The sequence below is a fragment of the Apus apus genome, chromosome 5 (assembly GCF_020740795.1).
Source record: "Apus apus isolate bApuApu2 chromosome 5, bApuApu2.pri.cur, whole genome shotgun sequence".
In the NCBI taxonomy this organism is placed as follows: Eukaryota; Metazoa; Chordata; class Aves; order Apodiformes; family Apodidae; genus Apus; species Apus apus.
The window spans coordinates 14855736-14882135 of NC_067286.1; the positions used below are offsets into that span (position 1 = coordinate 14855736).

Consider the following 26400-nt stretch of genomic DNA (forward strand, 5'->3'; position numbering starts at 1 on the left):
GCCTTTTTAGGGGTTGAGAACTTTTTTCTGCCCCACAGAGTATCTACACCACTATTAGTGCTACTGTCCTTCTGTTCCTTATCATACAAAAGCCAGTTTAAGTCTCCAGGGATTAGTACTCTGTTTGTTCCATATACTGATCCAGTAGTTCAGGAGAGCTGCACAGGCTGCTTTGTCAACTATTCCAATCCAAGCTTTGCTGTAGTAGAGGATAACTTAAAGCAGATACTAACACAAGACTGGCTCAGCCTCTTCATAGCCTGTGAATTTCAGCAGATGAAAATACTTGGATGCACCACAGAAAAGGCGGGGCTATTTCTCTCTCAACAAGAGCTCTACCCCAGTCAAGGATGGGAAGTGACATCTTTCCACTGGATCCATTCCTACAAGTCATTTCTTGCACGCTCATGAGCAGCTCTCTAAATTAGGATCTTCAGCTTCCCAATGTGACAAAACACTGACCAAGCCCCTGTGCTTTCTCCACTATCCCTTTGTTTAAGATGCTTTTTTACAACTATTTTCCCTTATTTATACTGTAACTGCATCTTTACAACTTGTATCACAAGGTATTGTTATTAGCTAGAAAGTTTACCTTATCCTTTGCCAAAACTATCAAACAGCTGCTTTATCAAGAAAGTCACTTGTGTGAGCAGGGGAGATAAGAAGAAAGCTTAATACCCAGTTTTCCATCAGCCATCCTGTTTCCCTTATTGAAGGGAAGAGCCTAGCCAAGCATCCCTATGATCTGCAGGCAGTGTATTAAGTGGATTTGGAGTCTTTGTATAGCAACAGTTTCAAGTGCGTGAGCCACAATATCCTCAGCCAGTTTCCAGCCTCTCCCTCACCTTGCAGTGAGGGGTGGAGCTCCATCCACAGGGAACACTGCAAGTTCAGTTTGATGAGCGATCAGACATCACTGGTGACCTCTAACGTTGATCCTCCATAAACCATCCTAACTAATGGCATATGTGCTCCTGCAGTAGAGCCTGGGGAAACATTAAATTACCTAACCCAGTCTCCTGGATTTTCTTCAGGACACTTTAGTTCCCCTCAGTTAACTCTGAACATATCATCTACCCAGGAGACATCCAAGTCCTTGTCCATAACACTGAGAGCAAGAGAATTCACCACTCTCCTCAATAACACCCTTGATAAGAGAATGACATTTTTAGGCTCTTTTGCACTGTCAGCTATGGAAGACACAAGACCCAGAGGTGTGAGATGCAGCCAGAGCATTTGATCAGGCTGAAGGAGCAGTGTGTGCTGGCTAGAGAGCCTGGACCAGAGTCCAGACCCAGGGCAAACCAGTGCACCCAGCCCCTGGGCAGTCTGCACCCCCTTTTCCCATCAGGCCATGCAGTGCCAGTTCACCTTTACTCTGCCCTCCAGGCAGCTTTAGGATCACAGCCAGGTAGCCAGAGGCCATTACAGTGATAGAGACCTTGAAGAATGCAGCTGGAGCTCTGTTGGCTTTGTCTCAGCCCATGTGCCCTCAGGTGCTGTGTCCCACACAATTAACATCCCTGTCCCCTTGAAAACTGACAGCCCTCTGGTCTTCTTCCCCCCAGAAGAGTCCACACACCCTTCATCCTTGTAAAGCCAAACTACTCCAGTAGCTCAGGTGGCAGCATATACTCCAGGAAAAAGTGCCCTGGACTTAAGTCAGACCCTGTCCTTCCTGCCTGCCAAGATCCCCTTTGACAAGGCTGGTTTGTCACAAACACACCCACAGCCCTCACAAACCATAAATTACATCTGAAGCTTTGAAGGGCAGTCCTGCTCCCCACAAATACCAGCTAAACTTGGACAGACTTTTATTCTCCAATACGTTAGCATCCACACAGCCCCACTCCACTGCCTTCCAACCCAAGTTCATTCCTGGGCACAAGATGACAAGCTGTCACTTTATGACTCTTACTGCACCCAGCAGAAGCATCCTCAAACACTGCCGACATCTTTTGCTTCCATGCACCAGCCTCCTTGAGTGAGCTCCTGCCCTTTGTGCTCACCCACATGACTGCCCATCACCTCTTTGGCACAATGCTGTCTTCACCACACCTCAACACCATGCCCAAGCACCTTGTAGCCTGGGAATATTGGATCCCTCCTGTATAACCTTCCTGGGCATCAGCTGCCAATCTACATACATTGCCAATCTACAATCTGCATACACCCACAGCTGTGCATTTCATCCCCTCAAACATAAGGGAAAGTGGTGTCCTGCTTTTGGACTTACATTCTTCTGTCCTGGTTTCAGCTAGGACAGAGCTAATATTCTTCTTAGTAACTAAAATAGTGCTGTGTTTTGGATTTAGTATGGGATTTGGTATGAGAAGAATGCTGATAATATACCGATGGCCTTAGTTGCTTCCAAGAAGCCACAGACTTTTCAACTTCCCATGCTTTGCTAATGTGTACAAGCTAAGAGGGAGAATAGCCAGAGCAATGGATCTGAATTGTCCGGTGGGATATTCCATATCACACAACATCACACTCAGTATATAGATGAGAGTCATCTGGGCAGTGTCTCTGTCTTCTGGGATTTCCCTCTTCAGGATCACTAGCCAGGGACAGGCTGGGCATTGGTCAGCAGGTGGTGAGCAGCTGCAATGAGCATCTCTTGTTTGTATACTTTATTGTTCTTATCAGCATGATTATATTTTATCTCAATTATTGTTTTTATCTCAAACCACGAGTCTCTTCCAGTTCTCTTCCTCATTCTCTGGGGAGCAAGCGGCTTGTGTGGGATTTAGCCGCCTGCTGGGTCAAACCAGGACACCTCCTTTTCCACCCTCCAACTGCACCTCTTCAACAGGACCCTGGCTGCAAGCTGCAGAGGGAAAGATTTGAGCATGCTCAAGCTTAAGCTTCTGTTAAAGACCCAGACACTTAAGGAATTGGCCAGAGACGACCAGACTTCCTGGGCCAGGAGCTGCCTGCTCCTAGGTCCTGCGCAAGGCGTGTTGGCCTCAGGTGGGACTTCAGCCCGTCGCATGAATCACAGCTTCCTCCCTGACCTAACCTGCAGCCTCTCCACCCACAGCTGACAGGCTGATCCAGATAAAAGGGCATTGATAATAACTTCCTTTGACATACGGCATGTCCCATGATCAGAATTGACAACTCAGATGCAACAGCCCCATCGCAGCCACTTCCCTGTAAGCACTTTCCCCTCTTCTCCCTTTGCCCTACTTCTGCAGATAGTAGTTGAGGAAACTAATGCCAAGTTGGAAAGCCACATGCTTCCTAGCTGACAAACCCTGACCCCAGGCAGGGTTCCCCTGCCTGCTGCTCACACGGGCACCACACTCCCCTCCCAGCTACGAGCTGATCACCAAGTGAAACAGCAGCAGTGAGGGACAAGCAGGGACGCTGGCAGTGGCTGGTTGGTTTTGCCAGGTGTGTGCGCACAGCGGGGGCAAAGATGGCACGGCCAGAAGCAGGCAGCAGAGGTCCCAGCTAGTGAGCCCCCAGCATCCTGTTCTGCCAGAACAGGCCACACAAAGCACATCAATATGAAAAATGCTTTACAGCTGCACAGCACGGGCACCTGGGTGCCCTCAACGTGCCCTGTGGGGAGACATTAGGTCACCAAAAGCAGAATGCTTCCTTTTGCCATGCAGAGCTCAGGAATTAAACCCTCAAGAGCTTTCTGCCTTCCTAACCCTTCAGGCAACCAAATGGCTCCATGAAATCTTTTTTGCACATCCTGCAGTGATTCTAAACAAGAGCTTCAGGACTGTGGGTTATGGTGGTAAGGTGAGCATGGTACCAAGCACAACAAGTATCATAGAATGGTTTGGGTTGGAAGGGACCTTAAAGACCTAGTTCCAACCCTGCTGGTATGGGCAGGGACACCTTCCAATAGACCAGGTTGCTCAAAGCCCCATCCAACCTGGCCTTGAACACTACCAGAGATGGGGCAGCCACAGCTTGCCTGGGCAACTTGTGCCAGTGTCTCACCATCCTCAAAGTCAAAAATTTCTTTAGTAGCTAAGCTAAATCTTCCCTCTTCCAGTTCAAAGTCCTCTCACTACAAGCCCTTGTAAGAAGTCCCTCCCCAGCTTGCCTCTAACCCCTTTAGGTACTGGAGGGCTGCTCTAAGGTCTCCCTAGAGCCTTCTCATCTCCAAGCTTAACAGCCCCAACCCTCTCAGCCTGTCTTTATAGGAGAGGTGCTCCAGCCCTCTGATCACGTTCATGGCCCTTCTCTGGACTCACTCTAACAGCTTCATGTCCTTCTTCTGTTTGGGGCTCCAGAACAGGACACAGTACTCCAGGTGGGGACTCATGAAAGCCAAGCAGAGGACAAGAATCACCCTCCTTGACCTTCTGGCCACACTTCTTTAATGAGGCCAAGGACACAGTTGGGCTGCAATCTCACATTGCTAGCTCAGAAGCTTTTCATCAACCAACACCCCCAAGTTCTTCTCATCAGGACTGCTCTCAATCCATTCTCCACTCAGCCTGTATTAGTGCTTGGGATTGCCCCATCCCATGTGCAGGATCTTGTACTTGGCCTTACTGAACTTCATGGACCCACCTCTCAAGCCTGTCAGGGTCCCCCTGGGTGGCATCCCTGCCCTCCAGCTTGTCAACCACACCACACAGGTTGGTGTCATTAACAGACTTGCTGAGGGTGCACTCAATTCCACTATCATCTCCAACAATTATGTTAAACTTCAGCAGTCCCAATACTTACCCCCAAGGAATGCCACTCATCACTGATTTCTACTTGGACATTGAGCCATTGACAGCAACTCTTTGAATGCTACCATCTAGCCAATTCCTTATCCACCCAGTGGTCCATCTGTCAAGTCCATGTTTCTCCAATGTAGAGACAAGCATGTCATGCAGGACAGTGTCAGATGCTTTGCACAAGTCCAGGTAGATCACATCAGTTGCACACCAATGCTGAAGCCCCATCATAGAAGGCCACCAGCTTTGTCAGGCACGATTTGCTCTCAATGAAGCCATGTTGGCTTTCACCAGTCACCTCCTTATTATCCATTTGTCTTAGCATCATTTCCAGGAGGATCTGCTCCATGATCTTTCCAGGCACAGAGGCAAGACTGATTAGCCTGTAGTTCCCCACATCTTCCTTCTTTCCCTTTCTAAAAATAGAGGTCATATTTCCCCTTTTCCAGTCAGTGAGAACTTCACCAGGCAGCCACAATTTCTCAAATATGATGGATAGGGGCTTCACAACTTCATCCACCAGTCCCCTCAGGATCCACAGATGCATCTCATCAGTCCCATAGACTAGTGCACCTCCAGATTTCTTAAACAGTCCCAAACCTAATCTTCTCCTACCATGGGTGGTTCTTCATCTTCCTGGTCCCTGCCTTTGCCTTCTGTGATTCAGGCAGTGTGGCTTGAACACTTGTTGGTGAAGTCTGAGGCAGAAAAGCCATTGAGTACCTCAACCATCTTCATATCCCACATAACCAGGTCTCCCTTTTCTTTCCAGAAAGGACCCACTCTTCCTTTTATCATTGACACACCTATAGAAGCTTTTCTGGTTGTTCTTCACATCCCTGGCCAGGTTTAATCCTATCAGGGCTTTAGCTTTCCTAACCTGATCCCTGGCTGCTCAGACAATTTCTCTATATTCCTCCCAGGCTACCTGACCTTGCTTCCACCCTCTGTAGGCTTCCTTCTTGTGTTTGAGTTTGTCCAGGAGCTACTTGTTCATCCATGCAGGCTTCCTGTCATTTTTGCCTGGCTTCCTGTTTGTTGGGATGCATCATTCCTGAGCTTGGAGGAGGTGATACTTGCATATTAACCAGCTTTCTTGGGCTGTTCTTCCCTCCAGGGCTTTACGCCATGGTACTCTACCAAGCAGGTCCCTGAAGAGGCCAATGTTTGCTCTCCTGAAGTCCAGGGTAGTGAGCTTGCTGTGCATCCTCCTCACTGCCTGAAGGATCTTAAATGTCACCATTCCATGGTGTCTGCAGCCAAGGCTGCCCTTGTGCTTCACATTCCCCACCAGCCCTTCCTTGCTGGTAAGAACAAGGTCCAGCATAGCTCGTCTTTGTTGGCTCCTCTGTCACTTGGAGAAGGAAGTTACCACCAACACATTCCAGGAACCTCCTGCATTGTTTATGCCCTGCTGTGCCTCCAACAGATACTGGACTGGTCGAAGTCCCCTGTGAGGACCGAGGCTTGTGAACATGAGGCTACTCCTGTCTGTCCACCAAGGGCCTCATCTACTCACTGTTCCTGGTTGAGTGGCCTGTAGCACTATAATGCCCCCACTATAATGTCCTCTGTCCCTGTCCTCCCTTTAACCCTGACCCATAAGCTCTCAGTTGGCTCCTCATCCATCCCCAGGTGGAGCTCCATCACTCCAGCTGGTCACTGACATAGAGGGAGACACCCTCTCCTGGAGTGCCCTGCTTGTCCTTCCTAAAGAGCCTCTAACCTTCCACTCCAACACTCCAGTCATAGGAGTCATCCCACCATGTCTCCATGATGCCAAGAAGATCACAGCCCTCCAGGTCTCTTAACTTCTGTTTATTGTGCTTTGTGCATTTGGATAGAGGTATTTAAGTCAGGCCCCTGATGAAGCAGGTTAGAGTGGTTAGAGTGGCTGGAAGTGTAACTGGAATACAAGGAGCTGGCTTCCTGATTGAAAATGGTGGAATTAAGACTATATTAGTAATTTAAGGAGTCACTAGTAATTTAAGTAATTTAAGGAGTCACTAGTAATTTAAGGGCCAACTACCAAACAAAAAGAGTGCCTGATAAAGACCACCCACAAGGAATGAGCTCACTCAGTCTCCCAAGACTTGTCTGTCTCATTGGCACCTCTTATCTAAGGAGAAAAGGGGTTCTCCAGGTTTTACATGCTGAGTGGCTGAGCGTGACACTGCTCTGCGTAGAACAGATGTGAAAAGCAAGGGGCAGTTTTGGGGAGAGTGGTCCCTCAAAAAAGGGACAGGAAGGAAAAAGCTCAGTTGGACTCCAAATGCACTTCCTGCCATAATTTAGAATTTACATTGATCCACTGGGAGTTACTGAAAACTCAGGAGAGATCAGATACTTTCCAGTCCTCTGGCTAACTCCAATTCACAGAAAAGCCACTTTTCCCTATATCAAATTCTGTCACTAAGTCCCAAACTGGCTTGTGCTGTTTTACAGCCACTGACAGTGGAGTGCTTTCTTAGGGACCTCAGCCTTGGACACGGGTCCTGGGTGCTGCAGAAATGAAACAGTCATTCTTCATGGCTTGCCACTCCCTTGGGCACAGCTCTTCAATTTATCTTAACAAAAGCAAACACACAGAACAGTCCAAAGGCTAGAACAGGAGTCACTACTACATATTGTGATAACCATTCTCAGGTGATAATCGCTACTTTAGACTGAGCAAACACCATCACACGAGCATGATAAATCAGAATAAGAGCCAGCTGTCAGAGCTGTGATCCAAACCAAAATGAGGCCCTTATTCAGCTAGAGTTATTTGGATCTCTATCCAGGGATTTAAGCTTTCCTAAGGGGAGAGATTTTTTCCCCAGGGGCAACATTTTTTCCCCGGGGGAGAAAATCCCTCCACTTCATTATGCTCCCCGCCCCACAAGCACTTCATGTCATTCAGATTTAGAATTCTAATTTTCTAGACCATACATCACAGAAGACAGGCAATCCCCCTTTATTTCTAGAAAGGGGAATGATCCCAGGTCACAGCCAGCCCAAGGCACATCCCAGCTGGAAAGCAGGGATTGCCAGCAGTTTCCTTTGTGCTGATCTCTCTCTTGAAGAGTCTCCACAGACAGCAGGTTCAAACCTCACTGCTCAGACACACCAAGCCCCACCCCTGGCAGGCTGACTTGCTGCCAAGCACCCTTCATACCAATCATGTAGGGGCAGAAAAAAAACCCCACACCCCTCCCTCAAAAAAATAAAAACAAAAAAAAAAAAAAACCCAGTGCCCATTCCCTGAGCAGTTCTAAATAATTCACTGGTGCTGGCGATTCCCAGCCCCTGCTTTACTGTGACAGTCATACAGGTAGTGATGTCTAGTTCTTACTCTGCTCTACCAGCAGACAAAGCAAAACAGCTGCTCTGTCACCCCTCTGCTCCCCCAGCCTTCCTGCAGAAGTAACTGCCTTTTGTGGGACTGGGATGGGAACATGACCTCAGGGCCACCAGCCCTGGGGAGCCATGAGGCTTCCTTGGCAGCACCGCTGGCAGAGCCAGGCCTTGATCCCTAATCACCACCTCCCCATTAAGTGCAGGGAGCCTGGTTTCTGAGGACACTTTCCCACACAGTCTTGCACAGGACCCCTCCCTGAGAGCTCCCTGGTGTTTCCAAGCTGGAGGAGAGCTGGGACAAAGCATTGCCAACCCCAGACTCTACCTTGGGCTCCTTGTCTCAGTGTCCAGGTCCTGGGAGGAAACAAAAGAGATAGCTAGTTTTTCTGCCACCTGGGATGGAACCAGAGGTGACCTAAAAGCACAGTCCAGCCTCCATGGGGGTCAGTAACTATTTGACTACACTGTGAGACCAGGCAGAAAAAAACCCTTTGACTGCTAGAGCTGCTTCTCAGGAAGTTCAGCACACCACACCGTCCGAGCACAAACTGCAGCTGTTTGCTGAACCCAAGTGAAGAATGACACAGGCTGATGGAGCCCTGGCCTACACTCAGACACAGCATGTTCCTTGGAGGAGGGCAGGCAAGCAGGAAGAGCCAGCAACGCTGCCCAGACACATGGTCCCCTGCCTGCAGCTCCACAGGGTGCAGCCAGAGCGCTGGGGCAGCCCCACTCCTGGGGAATCCGCAGCACCCAGGGGCAGCAGGGCACCCCAGCACCCAAAAGTGCCTCTGCAGCTGGTGTTGGCTTGGATTGGGCTGCAGTAAGGGCAGCTTTGGGGACTTAGAGCTCTCCTCAAGACACAGGCTGCAGCTGGCATCATGCAGCCAGGACCAGGTCCCTGCCAGGTGTGAGGGCTCTAATTTGTCCTGTTGCTCACAGAAACCCCTGTCTGCAGAAGCACTGGATGTGGCAGCCTCAGGAGCAGTAAACCTGTCTGTGGCCAGGAAAAACTTCCTCTGGAAGCAGCATCAGATGGAGAAGATGCATGTTACAAAACAGCAGGGCCGACTTCCTGCCAGCCTGGTTCAATCCATGGTTAGTGTGACTCAGGGAGTGGGGAGGAGCAGCACGCTTCATGTCTCCGAGGAGGGCTACCCAATGCTTTTTTCACCACAGGAAAGCACGCAGAAATGAGGATGGGGAGCTCACAAAGACGAGCAGAAAGCAGCAATTTAGTTTCTGTCCTAGTCAGACTCCTGTTCAATCCTATGGGATGCAGCACGGCCGTGCCCAGAACCCCTGCATTCAAACACAGACGCTTTGTGCTCTGCCCTACAAGGCTGCCCCTTCCCTGCCCCACCAATCTGCACTGGCAGCAGAGCCAGCAGCTCCTGCACTCAGGCTGCTGCCCAAGGTCAAGTGACATTATTTCAGTATTACTCTTCCCCAGCCGTGCCCCCTTCTAAATAATAAATATGGGTCCATTTGAAATCAGAAGGCAATGCTATAATTAGACACCCCTAGAGCACACATTGCTGTGTTACACAATACAGCTCGGAGCTCCTGGGGACCAGGTGAGGCTCTGTTATCATTTTATTCACATCTCAAATTCTTAAAGCAAAATACCCCAGGTGTTCTTGGTTACCAAGCATTTTTCAGATGACGAGGCAGTCTCGGAGCAGGCAAACAGATTTCCCTGGTCTGAAACTAAACCAGAGATGAACTCCAGACACTAGTGTGTTTCAGTCCAGAGGACTAGACTAGAGTTAGCCAGAAGCAAAACCTCCAGCACACATACAGAGTAGATGCCAGGTCCTGAGCATCAATATCTGAGCCCATTTATTGCACACAGCTTGTTAAAGCAGATGCAGCTAGGCACAGTGCTGTGCAAAACATCAATTTGATTGAGCCAAGCACCACTGCCAGTCCAATAAATGTCTTTAATTCATCTAAAGGACGAGATCAAAACAAAACCAGGCTGCAAACTCCAAGGCTTCACTACTCAGCCCCATTTCTGCTTTCTCTTCCCAGCAGCAACAGGGCAAGCTCCTGCCTGAATTTGTTCCTACAGTAGCACCAGGAAACCCTGGGCTAGCTGCAGTAACTCACACGAATAAAGTGGAATCATACTCCATATTACTGTTTTTCAGCTCACTGACATGCTGATAGCACCGTCCTTTTTAAAGGAGCAGGGGTCAGGAACAGCCATAGTGTGCTTCGCAGCAGGCCTATGGATCCTGGTGGCAGTGAGAGCTGTGTGGCACATCCAGACAGCAGCACCATGAGCTGCAGCCACAAGCTCCTTGTGCAGCTCCCCCACCTACCTGGTTTATATTTGCACATCTAACACCCACCGGATACAGCAGAATTAAAATACTTCCTGATTCCTTAAAAATCCAACCCTGGGGCCACCCCTCCTACTGACTTGGTTCAGCAAGAGCCTAACTGGGTAACACAGGGCCCAAGCCTTGCCAGCTGCACACCCAACCTCTACAGCTGTTACGGAATCTGCATCTGCCACGCAACAGCGAGAAGAAAAAAAAACCAGGGTCAACATTTAGGTGTGTCATTTCCCAAGACTACCATCAACTGACAAGATTGATTACATGTATGTAATCAGAAAGGCAGAAAGTGCAGTACCAGTGGTCAAAGGCAGGCCTTCAGCTGTCCCTAGTCAGAATCCAACTTTTGAAAGAAGAGAGGATTGTCTAACTCAAATTAAAATTGAGAACATTCTCCCAAACATAAATTTTCTGCATTATCTGCAATATGTGATCTAAATAATTAAAAATGTCACTGGATCCAGGCCACTGACACCAGTTTGTTCTCCAGCAAGAAGTTCCAGAGGGATTGGTTAATTTCTTTTTTTTTTAAATTTTTGCTGACTTCCAACATCATAGTTAAGGATAGCAGATGGAGTGGATGAGATGAGAAGTAGGAAGGCTACTGACAGAGGCTAACTTCAGCTTGTCAAAGCTGGGCTCCTTCACACTCTCACAGAAGACAAAACCACAGCTGCAGAGGAGTCATGTCTGGGCCCACTGAAGGTCCACGGGCTAATTATGAGAGATGTGCAAGAAGTCTCAGGTAAAGCAAGATTATCTTCCATTTGCAGTGCAAGGATCCACACACATCTCTAAGGATCTCCAAAATGACAATGGTTGAAAACCCATCCAAGGAGAAGAATCCAGGAATAATTTTTCTTGGTTGGTTATGGAAGGAGCCCAAGCAGAAGTGCCACTGCTACATGGATGGTAACTTTTCTGAGCCTCTCCCAGAATAGTTATCAGGCTCATTAGGTGCATATAGTTCGTAGAATTGCAAATGCAAATCTTTTCTAACCCTGAAACATCTTTTGCATGTCTGCAGCCTTTATATCAAGCAGTTCAGAGTCCAATGATTGACCTTACTTTTGAGTAATTGTTTTTTCCTCCCCTTTATTTGCATGTAATAATAGCAAGTTACACAAAATCAGGAAATGGCGTCTGCACAAAGTTCAAACTAATTTCCCTATTAAAGGCCTTGTGCAACCTTTTTCACAGCAGGACTTTAATGATACCTTCAGTCCAGCTACAAGCCTGAAATTACAGGCATTTTCAGGTAACTTGGGCAGGTCACCAATACTTTCTGGAAAACAAGTTTTCTTTTTCACATTTATGTATCAAGTGAGACAACAATGATTATGCTCTATTTAGAGAAACTGGAAGGTACTATATCTTCAAAAGGACACAAATACTATGAAAAGCAATTGTGTCCACATGACACATAAATAACTTCTCAAAGCTGCATTACCACAAGCAAGCCACTTGCATCTTAAGTACTAGAAACAAACTATTTAATGTATCTGCCAATATTAAGCATCTACAAGCTTCATCACACATCTGCATTCAAGTTTCCATATGAAATACACAGTTTATTGCCCTGCTCAAGATTTCCAGACAGATTAAGTAAATCCGGGGACAACAAACTTCAGACACACACTGTGCAACAGCTTAAAAAGGCTGGATTTAGAGGAAGTACTGGCTGTCCAGACACAAAGTATCCAACTTCCAAGAACCTGATCTCTGTAGGATATCTCAAGCTGCACATTAGAACCAAGACTTTAATATTTGTTATGTTTAAAAATACTAACATTTTTTTCCTCACTCCCTAAATTCCTTGTCATATATTCAGTAGAACAGCACTGGAAAGGATGAGAGATTTTTAGATCAGAATTATCCTATTAGTCAAGGAGCTCCAGCCCTATAGATCTTTTGCAGAACTCTGTAGGCCAGATTCATCCCATGCTGTCATACTGATGTTTCTAATGAGTATCTTTTTTTAGTGCCCTGATTTAGGAGGGTATTTTGTACCAGTATGCCTGGCTTGAGCCAGGACGAAGCCTTCACCGCTGCAGGCTCGAGCCCCATGTTGGGCACCAATTAGTTGTTGTCACCATTTGACTCAGTTTGACAACAATGCTCTCAATCTCCTCCCCCTCCCACCCAGGTAGGGAAGGAGAGAGAGAAAGAGAAAGACTTTGCTGGATTGAAAAATAAACTACACAGCTTTAATTAAACACTAATGATAACAGAAAATATATACAATTACATACAAATGTGTTCAGGAATGTGCAAGAGCCTCACGCCTCCCTCCACCCCCAGCAACTCCTGCAGAATCTCCTGAGCTGGGAACAGTCCTGAAAAGTTCCAGACTTCTGCCAAAGACACAGCAGAGTGATAAGGGTCAGGAGAGCTCGAGCCCAGGGGTTGATGGTGATGGATGGACAGAGTCCTCCCCAGACGCCGGCCATGGATGGAAGAGAAGGGAAGAAGAAGCAGGAAGGAAGTTTCTTCTGGGATCTCTGACCTTCCTCTGAGCTTACCTAGATACATGGAATGCAATATCTCTGGCCAGTTTTACTGTCTGTCTAACTCAGCCTCCTACAGGGGTGTCATAGATCTCCCCGTAGTGTCTGAGCTGGCAGAGTGAAGGTGCAACCTTGAAGACCCAGCAGTTAGAAGAACATTCCACCATTATCGGTCCAAGCTGGGACACTTTGCTACTAGTTAAAATAAAGCTCACTGAAGGAAAATAATAATAAAAAAAAAATCAGTAAAAGGACACTTGGCTTAATCGTGGCTCAGACCAGGACACAGTACTTTCTGCAGAATCAGACCTTCAATGCTTTAGATGTCCAGTGTCTTCAATAGTTGAAAACTTAACTGTTTGGGAGCAGAAGTCAGTATATCCACTGGCCCTATCAAAATAATTTTCAGCCATTAAAACTGAGGCAGGTATTAACAAGATTCCTGATGTCTAAATGTCACAGTTCTTTTCCATCTAAAACCAAATAGTAAGAGCAGAGTTCTGAACTTCAAAATTGAGATAACTGATTAAAAAAAAATAAATTTAACAACCTACATTGCTCGCACACCTCTCCCGCTGGTCTAGTAATTACCCCATGATTTGATTACTGTGCACACCATGAGCCATGTATTTGTAATACGCAGCTCCCTCTGACATGTAGCCATACCCAGCAGCTACAGCAGAAGTCAAACAATGGGGCTACTGTTCCAGCCTTGCCTCCTGGCCTGCTTCCTCAGCTAAGGATTTTGCCTCTCTGCTTCCTTTCAGTGCTACTAGATGTGAGCAACCTCTGCAGCTTTCCTTAAAGCTCCACTTTGTGGAGTCCTAGAACTTTGAAATAAACAGAAAAAAAAAAAAAATAGCTCCTGGCCTATTTAAAAAAAACCAACAACAAACGAAACAAAACAAAAGACTCTTGAATACAGAAATTCAGGTTTTTAGAAGACAGAAAGACAATGAGAAGTACACCAGGTGGTAAATTCAGATTTTTTAAGCCAGTCACATAGTTCTGGGAGCCTAAATCTACTCTGGGGGAGGTTGTGGCTAAGGAGATTTATATATTTGTGCAATTGACACCTTTTTACCCAGCAGTATCAGAGAGGTGCAGCAAAAGCCTCCTGTTAACCTGCAGACAAGGCGTGAGAGCTGCTCTGCGGATTGCGCTGTTGCTCGGCCTTCGGGCCAGACGCAGAGCTCTCCGTGCCAGGCCGAGCCTCCAGGCTGCCACATCACGCACCGTTTTCCTCCCCCACCAGGCAGCTGCTCCCTCCTGCCCACGCAAACCCGGCAGGTCCCTGCCGGGCAGGCTCCTGCTCAGCACGGCTCTCCCCTCTCCCCCCCACACGCCCCTCGGCTGCAGTGGGGCAGGGGGATGCTGCCACCGTCCCCTCCCACCCACTGCAGCCAACCCAAACGGCAGCTCTGTGGAGCAGCTCAGCCTCCCCACCCAGTTGCACAGAGGAGGCTCAAACCCAGCAAAGCTGCTGGAACACACAGTGCTGGCCACAGCCCCTCACAGGGACAGCAGCCAGGCCGTGGTGGCACAGAATGTTGGGGCACCAGCAAGCTCTGGGCACGCACCGCAACACATGCTTGCCAGCGAGTACTGCATGGTGGCAACAAAGCACCTGGAATCCCACGTGGATTGTAGGCACCTGCAAAGCCTGGCTCTTCAACAGCCCGGGGAATTCTACACCTTGCTTTTCCCACAGCTCTCTCCTGCCAGGGAACGGTCTCTGGCGGTTCATTTCCTGCCTGTCTTCATTCTTGTGGAACAGGAGCCTGTGGCCATCCACTTAGCTCTGCTCTGTGCTGGGAAACATGTAAAATCATGTCACAGCTCCCAGAGTTACTAGCTCAGGTCTGCTTTCACTGATGCTTATGCTTTTGGAAGAATGTCTTCACATTCACCTGGCTTTGAGCTACAAAAACGTTTCTCATCCGCACTGTTAACCAAGAGCTAAAAATCTTTTCTAATACATGTGTCTCAAAGGAACAAGGCACCATGATCCAAGCAAAGAAGCTGGCACAGTAGGTTGAATTAGGCAATGTTTGTGTGGTTTGGCATTTCCTGGCAAATCTGAAACTCGAGCATAGGCTGACATTCAACTGATCCTGAGCCAGGATCAGAGGGTTAGAGAAGCAGCATTACATATAAACTCCCTGAAGTTTTATTATTTGGTCTAGAAAGGTTTGGTTTTAAGCTTTTGGATAAATTCAACCCCAAAAATACAGAATGCAGATGCCAACCTGCCTATCTACATTCTTTTGAATTGTTTGCTGTGCTCACAAAACCACCCAAATCACTGCACTTAATTATGCCATCAAGACTTACCCTACTCTTCTAAGCCTGCCCAGACCCAGGCCTCAGAACAAGCAATTTTTCACATTTCAGGAACGGTTTCAGCTGCAAGCTTTGGGTTTAGCCAGTGGCCACAAGAGAGCTTTGGACCTCAGTCTCCTAGCCCATTAGTAGTAGCAGATAAGAGCATTTCCAAGGCATGCAACCATATGAAGAATCCCCCGAATTTCAGTACACTAAGAGCTTAATTCCAGGATCACCAGACTTGAAGGAAACTCAGATTCCCCAGCACACAGGCCAGCAGTGCTCTGTGTGTGTGTGCTGGCTCTCTGCTTCTCTTAGCTGCATTTTACTTCAGCGGCTCCATCTGTGCTATTTTCCTGTGGCTCACAGCCACATGTCCAAGTGGCTGAACGCAGCAAGAGAGGCTGTGGCTGCACAAGACCTTGCAGCACATTCAGCTCTGCGTGCGCACGCTGCCCACCACGGAATTAACCTCTGTGCTTCAGGCAAACGTCAGGCAGAACGTGAGTCCCCAGGGACATCAATTACTCCCTCCTAGGGGCTCTTAGCTGAACAGACTGTTGAGTGGGTGTTTGAGGAGGGAGATGTTAGCTATAGAGACCACCAATGCCTCCAAGGCTGAGCACAGACAGAGAAGGTCCCTTGGCTGTCCTTTGGCACATGACGTGGGATGCAAGATCAGGCATGTCAGCAAGTGTGACAGGTCACAGTGACATCCCACAGCCCAAAAGCATCCTGCTGTGCTCTCGGGAACCCTGCCAAAGTGAAGCTTTCATTTCTGGAGCATCCTCAACCCACTCTTCCTTTAAGCATGCTGCTCTCCTCCTTCCCTTCCTCCATTTCTAGCAACACTACATTCTGCTTGCTGCCTGAGACAAATAGGGCAAACATAACCTGATTAACCAAAGGGATTTGGGCAGGAAGGGGCGGGGGGAGATTACAGAGAAAAACAGAGCCTTTCCCTCTCACCATAGCTCTTGCCTACTCAATAATTAAATCGTTCTGCAGTGTCTCTGACTTCAGGATTTGCTATAAAAGCCTCTCGTAAACTGTCTCAGCAGGCAGTTATCAAAAGAAAGAAAACATTCAGTCTGACAAGCTGAAATTTCTTTCAGACTTTGGGGTCAGTCAGGAACATTTGGACATAAGCCTGTGGCTCCATTTTAAAACTTAAGGGTCCCTTTTGCTGCTGTTCATCTATTGAAAGATCAAATCCAGGCTTTATTTGGCTATAGGCTGTCTCTGAAGCATGTTTTAGAAGTTAATGCAGGCTTTCTCCATTTCATGTATGGAAAAATCTCCAATGCTGGTAGCAGTTTGTACAGGCTCATATGTATAAGGAACATTTTACACAGGCTGCCCTCCAAGTCCATTGTGGTATTCTGTTTTCTGCCCATTCATTCTTCCTTGCTTAAAATACAACATAAAGATGTTTCAGGTAAAAAATGCCAAGCTATCCACATGCAGATGCCTTCCCTGACCTTCCAAGGAGCTATATTTGGCTGCTCTTATATGCCTAAGAACTCTTACAGAGGTCATGCACTGAACTAGCTGGTCCTCAGTAATCTTTGCCTAAGAGATATGAAATGTAACAGAGATTTTATTATTATTATTATCATTTTAATTATCTCCATAACCTAACACCCCATTGACTCTGAATCTCCAGATGTTGTCATTGCAAGGGAGCATATTTTAAAAGGGTATGCAAGACTGAGATTATTACCCAAGGAACATATAGTCAGTGTTAAGTGTTAAACATACACAAACAGAAAAAGTGACACATCCTAATCCACAACCTTCCAAAATTTCCTGAGCACCCTCAGCCTTCGACTGCCTTCACTTCTCAAGACCAAGACTAGAGACACAAATATTACTTAGCTCCAGAGTTTCAAAGTGAAACAGATTTCTTTTTCTTATTGTGCCCCTCTAGGGGCACAAACAGTTGAGGAGATTAAAAACGAAGGAACACTGGGATAGCAGCCAAACACACAAACAGAATGATGCTCCATAAATAAAACAACAGACCTAGCTCCTTCTGTCTGAACACATGAAAATGCCACGTCACCTCCTGACAGAGACCTGGGCTCTGGTCTGTCCTGTGTCTCACAAACTCTAAAGCTGATGTTCTTCCACCAAACTGGCACCGCCCTGTCTGCAAACATTCCAGTCCAGAGGCTGAGGGAAGCCATGGGCAAGACCCACTGCCCTGGAACCTGCTCCAAAGGCTGGGCAGGTGGCAAGGAGTTAACACAGACCAAGGGGACTGCACATCCCTGTTGCCACTCCAAAAATTGTTCCCTCTCACACAGTGAGCAAAAGATAAAACATGCTGGTATCTTTTCCCTTCTGACATCACAGCATTACACATAAAAAATCTTCCACAAGCTCAGAAAGACTCCTACACAGACTGCAGAATGTAAGAATCAGAAATTGTGTATCACTAGCAGAAAGGACACAGAGAATATGTTGTGGGTGAAGCGTTCAGGAGATCCAGCATCCAGAAATCCAGCTCTTACGCACAGGTGCATGTGCACACACACAGAATCCACAACACTATCTCCCAGCACCATGCATTCTCATCATATTGACATCTTTTAAAAGGGTACCTGCACTGGGATATTGCCTCTTAAGGCCAGAACTGCATAGGGTGTAGGGAGACAACTAAACTTGGATAAAGTCATGAGAAAAACAAGACAAGGTTGGAGACAGCCCGTAAGAAATGGTGTACCTTGCATTTTCCACCCAGGACACAGGCATGCTGTTCCTCTTATTGTAAGGGACAAGCTACAGATTCTGCAAGTAGCAGGATGGCCCCCAATAGGAGCTAAAAGTCAGGTGGCTTGTTCCCTTTCCTAACATCCACCTCCTTAAAAAAGACTCTTCATAGTTTGCAAAATAACAAGGCCATGACCTGCAAATATTTGCTAAACACTTGTGCAATTTTGTCCACATACTGGAAGAGAGGGACCACAAGCCAGAAACACCACACTTGGTATAGCATTGTGAAAATTATTCATTAGCAGTCCATAGGCAACCAGCAATCTTTCATTTTCTATTTAAAATTTGAATGTAAATAAGAAAATTGAACTAATTGATAGAGACAAGGGTCAGTATTCACTTAACGTTCTTGAAAAACACAGCATACTAAGACAAGCACCATATTTGGCAATTATTCTGCCTTACTCTGCTTCCACTTTCACTTCCTTCTTTTGTTCTGCCTCTTGAGTTGATGAGCTCTTTGCTGAGAACTGCAGTGTGTCTGCACTGGGAAGATGTGTGCCTGACAGAGATGCTCAGCTTGGTATTTGATTGAAGAATACTAACAATTTAACTGTGGCTGCATAATGGAGATGATAACTGCATGTTAGCAACGCAGGCTGTAGCTCTCTCTGTCCACTTTTATTTTCCTTTAGAATCACTGCCATGGTTTAGACCTTTGGTACTGAGTCACGGTGCAGGATATCACATTTCAACTAGGAAATGTAGGCACTTAAAATTTAAAAAGGAATGGAAAAAAATTAAGATCACAAAAGAGGTACTTCTTGAGAAGGATTAGAAATCACACCCCTCTTCCTGCCAAGCTGTACTTTGAACCTGCATGTGACCTGAGGGCTTAGATCTATGTTTGCTGTGACTGGGTTAAGGTCTCCAGCACCAACACACAAGCCTGGGAAAAGTGCAGGCCACTGAACAGTGGCCAACTAACATACAGCTACAGCACAGGGGGTATAAACCCCTAACAATACAAGCTAGGAAAACTCAGTCATTAAGGAAACACTGCCTGTCTTTCCCTTGGCCACCTTCTGTTTATAAAACAAAATTAAACAGAAAAAAATACATTCAAAGCCCATGGAGCAGAACTTTTGAAGAGATAAGGCAACAGCTTTCCTCTGGGAGATAGCTCCACATCCACTCCAGCAGTACGTTCTGCTGGCAGTACATATGACAAAAACAGTATTTTAAAACTCTACTGGTAACCTCTCAGAGACAGTACCTTTCTTTCACAGTTGTCCCCCCACACACTCCCAGAGCTCTGTGTTCACCCACAGACTTGACAACAACCACCACCACAAAAACAAAATCTAAAAGAGTACCTTGTGCTGAAACAGCAAAGTCACCTTTCCCATCTGAGAACAGCAGAAGAGTCAAACTCTGCAGCACAGGCCAAAGTTGCCCCTCGAGACTGCTGTGTTAGGGCTGAGCCAGACCAGCTGCAGCTCTTTTAAAGAGCACCAGGTGTGGCTCAAGTGTGGGGACTGAAATCAAAACAACTTTTTACCTGTTTCCGTTCTGTTGGTATGTTCATTGAACTGCAAGCTGAACTTCATCTTCTTTCTCCAAGGAATGGATAATAAATTATTACATATTCTTCTGTCGGCTCACACATTTTTCATATTGACCATCTGAGAACACCAAGATGAGGGATAGACTGGGAGGCATCCAGGCTCTAAAAGGAGATGGCAAAACTAGAATGTCATTATCTTGTGATCTCTGTCCTTTCCACTCCACTGTCTCCCAGGCACAGAACTGGGTTTTATTCACCAGGACCCACAAAGAGTTGCAGAAACTAACCTGTAAGTTACAAGCTCCAGAAAATGTCAGGAGTTGAAAAGTTATGCTTTATAGCACTGATGTCTTCAGTAAAAACTTCAGAGAGGTATCCTGCATGCTGAAGTGTGCCCTTCATGGAAACACTGACCAAATTATTTTCAGCTTCTAGGACTTAATTGACCCTGTAACTTTATGTTGCTGCAGTGAGAGCTTCCTTTTGCAGACTGTGACACTCCTGCTTCCTAAATGGATGGAAGAGATAAAGGGATGAATTCACACCTTTTTGTGCACTGTTTCTGTAGAGCAGGCAGGGCAGGAAGTTCCTCCACCAGGTCTGAGTGTCTGTAATGCTGAGATGTACTTTTAGCTTTCTACAGTGCTTGTATGGCCCAGTAATGTCTCAAGCATAGGATACTGAGTTTCCAGCAACATTAGCTTGGAATTTTGATACACAAAAATTAAAGTTTGGCCACAGCGATTTTTGGATAGGAGAGAATACAGAACCTGTTACCCTTGTGAATACACAGAAGGTTGCCCAGATAGGTAAGGACTGAAATGCTAGAAAAGTATCTCACTCCATAGGGGAGACAATATTATGTCATTAAGTGTACTGTGTCCCAAACGGTCTGAATCAGTAAAAACTTGTATTTGCAGGACTCTCTAGCTCTTTACCCTGAGCTAACCAGCTTGTTGGCATGTGATGTGCTGAGAAGGGATCTTGGGGAAATCAAAACTGACAGCTGCAGAATTAATATGAATATTAGCATAAGGGCAAGGGGGTCTCTGCAGCAGATGGAGTGCAGGGACATGCCTCCGACCTTTTGCTGCTGAACCTCCTGCCCTCTTGAACTGGCAAGTAGCAGTGGCACCACCTGCAGTGCTCCTCTCATATCCCTCCAGCTCCTTACTATAATTTATGTTAAGTCTCTGCATACTGCAACCTGCCAGGCACTGGAGAACAAGTTAGATAACAGTAAGGATGCAGTAATTACCACTCCTCTTGACAGTCAACAGGAGGCAGGTTATGAACTGGCTGAGACATCTTTGCAAATTTGTTAAGCAAAGACTGAATATTCGCCCTTGTCCACTGGAGCACTTTTCCATCCCTCTCTGACCGTGTGATCTGAGCATTCCATTTCCTGCAGTCCCTAAGTAAATGAGTAAGTACTCAGAGCGACATCAAGGGAATGGGTTTGGCTTAGAGAATCTTGTACAGTGACTCATGCTTCCATGAGTAAAACAACTTCCTTAGAGAAGCACGACAAAAATCACACATTCTGCTTAGTCCAGCTACCTGGAGTGATGAATTAGGAAGCTATTCCAAGAAATACAGTTATATTTTACTTCATTGCAAGAAAAAGAGTTTTAGCTTTATACTGAATACAACATCTATTGATGTTACATGTGCAATCATAACCAACCTTTAAAGGGGAAAAGAAACATGGGTATAAGTTCTGAGTATTGAAAACAGTTTGCCATCAAAAACATACATCTGACAAAAAGGCATTATAGAAATCTGGGATCTTCAGAAACTGACAATTATTTAGACAGGTCTCCATATATATTACCCTAGTGCACATTTAAAAATAGGTTGTAGAAACACATGTAGAAATACCCGCAAATGAGGATTGCATCAGCTAGCCCCTCCCCCACCACGACAGTGCAAAGAAAAAATGGGCTGAAGCACCAAAGGCACTGGACCTTTGTAATACCAGCAGCCTTAGCACAGCATGCGTGCATGGAAGCAGCCAAGAGAGGCACCCAGAGGTGTATGGACCATGGCTGATTCATGATGTGTCTACCCATTAGTGCAAGCCGAGGTGGAACTCATCTTCTAGCTTTTAGTTTTCTTAGGAAGTCCTTTCAAATGGTTTGAAGTGGGTATACTGTCCAAATTTGAAGAACACCAAATATAGATTTTATTTTTTTTGTCAGAATATGAACCAGGTTCTTGTATCTTACTCTGATAAGTATTTTGAAATTGCAAGAAGCTTTTCTGATGCTCACAATTTAGCAGAGTATACCAAACTTTTGGTGCCAAGCTGCTCCATTTTGAGGTCCGGGCCTCTGTGGTTTAGGTAAACAACTTCCTTAATTTTCATTTTGCTTTATGAAGCTGAAGTGTTTCATAATTAACTAATCCCTACAGTACCACCATCAGGTTTGTAGATAAGGACCTTTCCCATTTTACAACAGAAAAATGGAGCCATTAAAGCTAGAGGAAGTTGTTCAGGCTTCAGAATAAATCAAAGGGAAAAACATGACTGGAACGTGATGTAGCTATATCTAATGCCAGGTCTTTCTCCCACACACTGACATCATATGAAAGCAAAGCCCTTGATGTCAAAGCAAAAGCAGGACTGATCATAATGGAAATAACACGATTTTTGGGGGGCAAATTAGACCTCAAATCTCGGGTAGAGTGGAGAGATTCCACTGACCTTTTTCCAAGGCCAATCAGCATCAGTGGTAGCTTTGGGTTACTGCTAACCTCCTAGCTGAGCTGTAGCTCATACAGCAAATAGAATCACAGAATCATTTTGGTTGGAAATAACGTTTAAGATCATCAAGTCCAACCATTAACCCAGTACTACCATGTCCACCACTAAACCATGTCTGAAAGCACCACATCTACACATCTTTTAAATATCTCCAGGGATGGTGACTCAACCACTTCCCTAGGCAGCCTGTTCCAGTGCCTGGCAACCCTTCCAGTAAATCTTTTTTTCCCCTAATATCCAGTCTAAATGTCCCCTGAAGCCATTTGAGGCCATTTACTCTAATCGTATCACTTATAACTTGGGAGAAGACACTAACCCCCTCCTGGCTACAGCCTCCCTCCAGTTAGATGGAGAGAGCAATAAGGTCTCCCCTCAGCCTACTTTACTCCAAACTAAACAACCAGAGCTCCCTTAGATGCTCCTCATAAGACTTGTTCTCCAGACCCTTCACCAGTTTTGTTGCCCTTCTCTGGACACGCTCCAGCCCCTCAATGTCCTTGTAGTGATGGGCCCAGAACTGCTCACTGTACTCAAAGTGCAGCCTCACCAGGGCTGAGTACAGGGGGACAATCCCTTCCCTAGTCCTGCTGGCCACACTGTTTCTGATACAGGCCAGGATGCTGTTGACCTTCTTGGCCACCTGGGCACACTGCTGGCTCATGTTCCTCCAGCTTTCAACCAGTACCCCCACATCCTTCTCCACCAGGAAATATGTGCAGGTCATGGTTTGGCATCATTATTCACCCCAGCAGCACCATCAGATTTGACAGTCTGTCATGAGCCAGGACCTGAGCAAATGGCAGATGTAGAAATTAAGTATCACCATGTAAAACCTCTTGTATATTAGCAAAAAAAATGAAATAAATTTACTAAGGCTTTGTAAATGTTTTATTGAAAATAGCAAGATGTATACACATTGAACTCACCTTGTGTAACTGTCTCTGGACTTGATTTTTGTGATAAAGGTATCTCATAGTTTAAAGACAAACACATTGTTTAAATAAGAATGTGGCATTGCTTCCTTCTGTTATTAAGCAAAGCCTGACCAAATGCCACCTGAGGCCAGTAGAAATCCTCCTCCTTTTCCTCCTAGAATAAAACCATAAATGTTTCCCCATTCAGCAGCTTCTATTGCTCTATTTTTCGTGTTTAACCTGTGACAGCTAATATGAAAAGAGGAAAAGCAGGCTGAGGAAGGGCCAAGCTTCCCCAAAGAGACCCTGTTGCATTTTAAACATTCCCATCACTCTGCCAGCACCACTTCCCACTACTGCAATGAAAGGCAGCTGCAGAGGAAAAAGAAGAATAAAACTCCTTATATATACAAGTGAGGAAAGTCAGCCCCATCCCTACAATCAAAGTCAATCACTTAAAAGAAACCAAACCAGACTTGGCCTCCATATTCCAAGTGCAAGAAATTGTCCTTAATTTGCTCACTCCATTCTGTTTGTGTTGTTCTGAGCCTTCTCCCATTGAAGCTCTCTGAGGCAGAAAATCAATGTCAATCATGCCAGATGACTGCTGTTCTCCTGAGCATCTACTGCTGCTACTAAGATCACAAAGGACACACAAAAGGAACAAAATGGCAGTCGCAGCCTTCTCAGTTTCATAACCCAGGTGAATGAATACTGGTATAATAAAGGCTGACATTATTTCCTAATAAAACAAGGCTTCTGATCTGCTTATCACTGTTGAGGACACGCTGAGACCAGGATGGTTTTGAAACATCCTAGTTAGCTTGCTTTGGCCTGCTCTACTAAAGGTAGGACCTCTGGTATCTGAATAGGCACCAGACGGTTAAGGGCAAGCTGATGCCTTTTGTTACAAATAACAGAGATTTGGTCTTGGTTCTGTTCTCAGTAACAAGCAACACAAACAGAAGAAAGTGAAGATTTCATTGGAAATTATACCCTGAAAACCATGTCAAATTTTATTTTGCCTGAATCACAGGATAGGAACAATCTTACAATACTAGCATTCTTATCTCTTAGGAACTCTGGTCTCACCATGACAGTAGTAAAATCACACTTGCTCTTCATTAGTTACACATTTTTTAAATGCTCATTAATCTATCCATCCAGTCTTGTCTTAAAAGTCTCTTATCTTACATTTAAACTCTTAATAAGTAAAATATTTATAGGGAGAAAATATTACTTCTTCATCTTCAACTCTGATAAATGTTCATTGTCCATCCTACCAGAAGTCTGGAACCTGAACACTGGATGAGGTGTTGAGTCCCATTCATATGACGCCACTGTCAATGCAGATTCCAGGGATGCAGAACTAAACTACCTAATCCATCCTTGAGACTTCTGTTAGAACAAGCTCCTCAGAGAACACAGCATAAGGCAGCACGACAGGGCTGCATTGTACGGTTCCTCGCATTCGTGTGGCATCAGGGCCTACTCAGCTCCTCCCCACTTCCCCTTCCTTACCCATCTCCTCTGACATGGCACGACTCACAAGCATCACAAGCATCACTCACTGCTCAAGCAGCAGCAGGGAACAAAGCACATCTAGCCTTGCAACTGATATGGTATTATATTAAACATTCTTTGGTAGAAGTGCTGGTCTTTATAATAATTATAATAAGGGGAGAACTTTGTAGAGTAGGGATGATGGCTGGACTCAGTGATTCCCAAGGGTCTTTTCCAATGTGAATGATGCTATGATTCTATGAAAAGATATCCCCAGACAAAAGAGAGATGGAAAGACTGGTATGGGTAGAGGAAGGCAAAGGGGTTAATTAGTAAGGAAGGCCTTCTGTCATAGCAAGATAAGGACCTCACAAAAGAAGTCAAGTACATCCTAAAAGCTGTGAAGAGATATTGCAAAAATTAGCTAAAGTTAGAATCCCAGAAGGAAACTAAGACAAACATCACAAAGGTAACAGGTACAAGTAAGAAAGCAAAAAATTATTAGGAAAAAAAAAAAAGGAAAAAAGAAAAAAGGAAAATGAAAAAAAATTAAAAAGAAAAAAAAGAAAAGAAAAAAAAGAAAAGAAAAAAAGAAAAGAAAAAAAAGAAAAAAAGGGTCATTGTAAAACAAGAATGGGGAAATAAAGGTAACCCAGCTACTCACACAAGATTAAATTAATGTTTCCCTGATTTTCACTAAGTATGAACATGTTAAACCATGGGGTAAAGACAGGATGCCCAAGAGGAGGGGTAGAGAGATAAACAGATACAAGATAATAAATGAACACAGCCTGCTGGCAAACAGAACTCAGTCTACTGTGCTCCAACTGGAGGAACCAGACATTCTCAATCCCAGAATCCTGATGCATAGTAAGCCACAAACCCAGGTGCAAAGATTACAAGTAAATTTACTGACTTGGAGGCATTATCACAGGTCCAGAAAACAGCAAGTATTTAAGAAGTGAGTCACAGCGGGGACATTTTGGGCCTGTGCTTTTGATGTCTGTGCAGTTCTTCAAGGAAATCTTGTGAAGGAAAGTTTAACTACAAAGATGAAATTCAATTAATAAACAGATAAAAGGTAGCATGGGTTTACTAAAAACTGGTTTTGTGGGACAGCTCTGTAGCACAGTATAAAACTGAAGCTTCAGGCAAACAGGAAATAATAAAAATATTTCTTGTTCTTTGTTGGTATCCTAGCAGAAATAACTGAAGCAAAGGACTTGGCTTTACTGACCAACCCCAGGGTGACAGGGAGCTGACAGTGTGGCATGACTGTGAAATGGCAAGTGTGAGTCCAGTCACAGTATTTTCAGTAACGACAGGAAAATGTTAGTGTTCCTGTTTGAGGAGTCACTGAGAAGACTGTCTAGAGCACTCCACATGGCAGCCTCTCCAGAGAAATGCATGCAAACTGAGAGTCCTGCAGAAAGGGTGTCCCAAGGACCAGAGCACAGCTTGAACGGTGCAAGGCTGAGAAGGTTTAGCTTATGATGCTTAACAAAACAAGAGTGGGAATTGGACATGGGAATACACGGAACGGTGAAGTAAAGGCCAGAGAAGGATGTCTGTAAAGAAAAAAAAAAGCGCAGCAATATCTATAGATCCAGATGGAAACCAGAAGCAGGTCTCTAGCCACCAGACCAGAGGCTCCCTCTCAGGAACTAGGGCCAGAAGCGCCGGTGACGGGAGGGCACGGGCTGCCGGGGGGGGCACTG

General features: G+C 45.6%; 1 protein-coding gene across 2 annotated transcripts in view; it reads left to right on the plus strand.

Moving 5' to 3' along the window:
• TMEM86A (transmembrane protein 86A) overlaps positions 1–26400 on the plus strand; it is a 526280-nt gene that overhangs the window by 368338 nt on the left and 131542 nt on the right. The gene's annotated exons all lie outside the window — the stretch shown is intronic.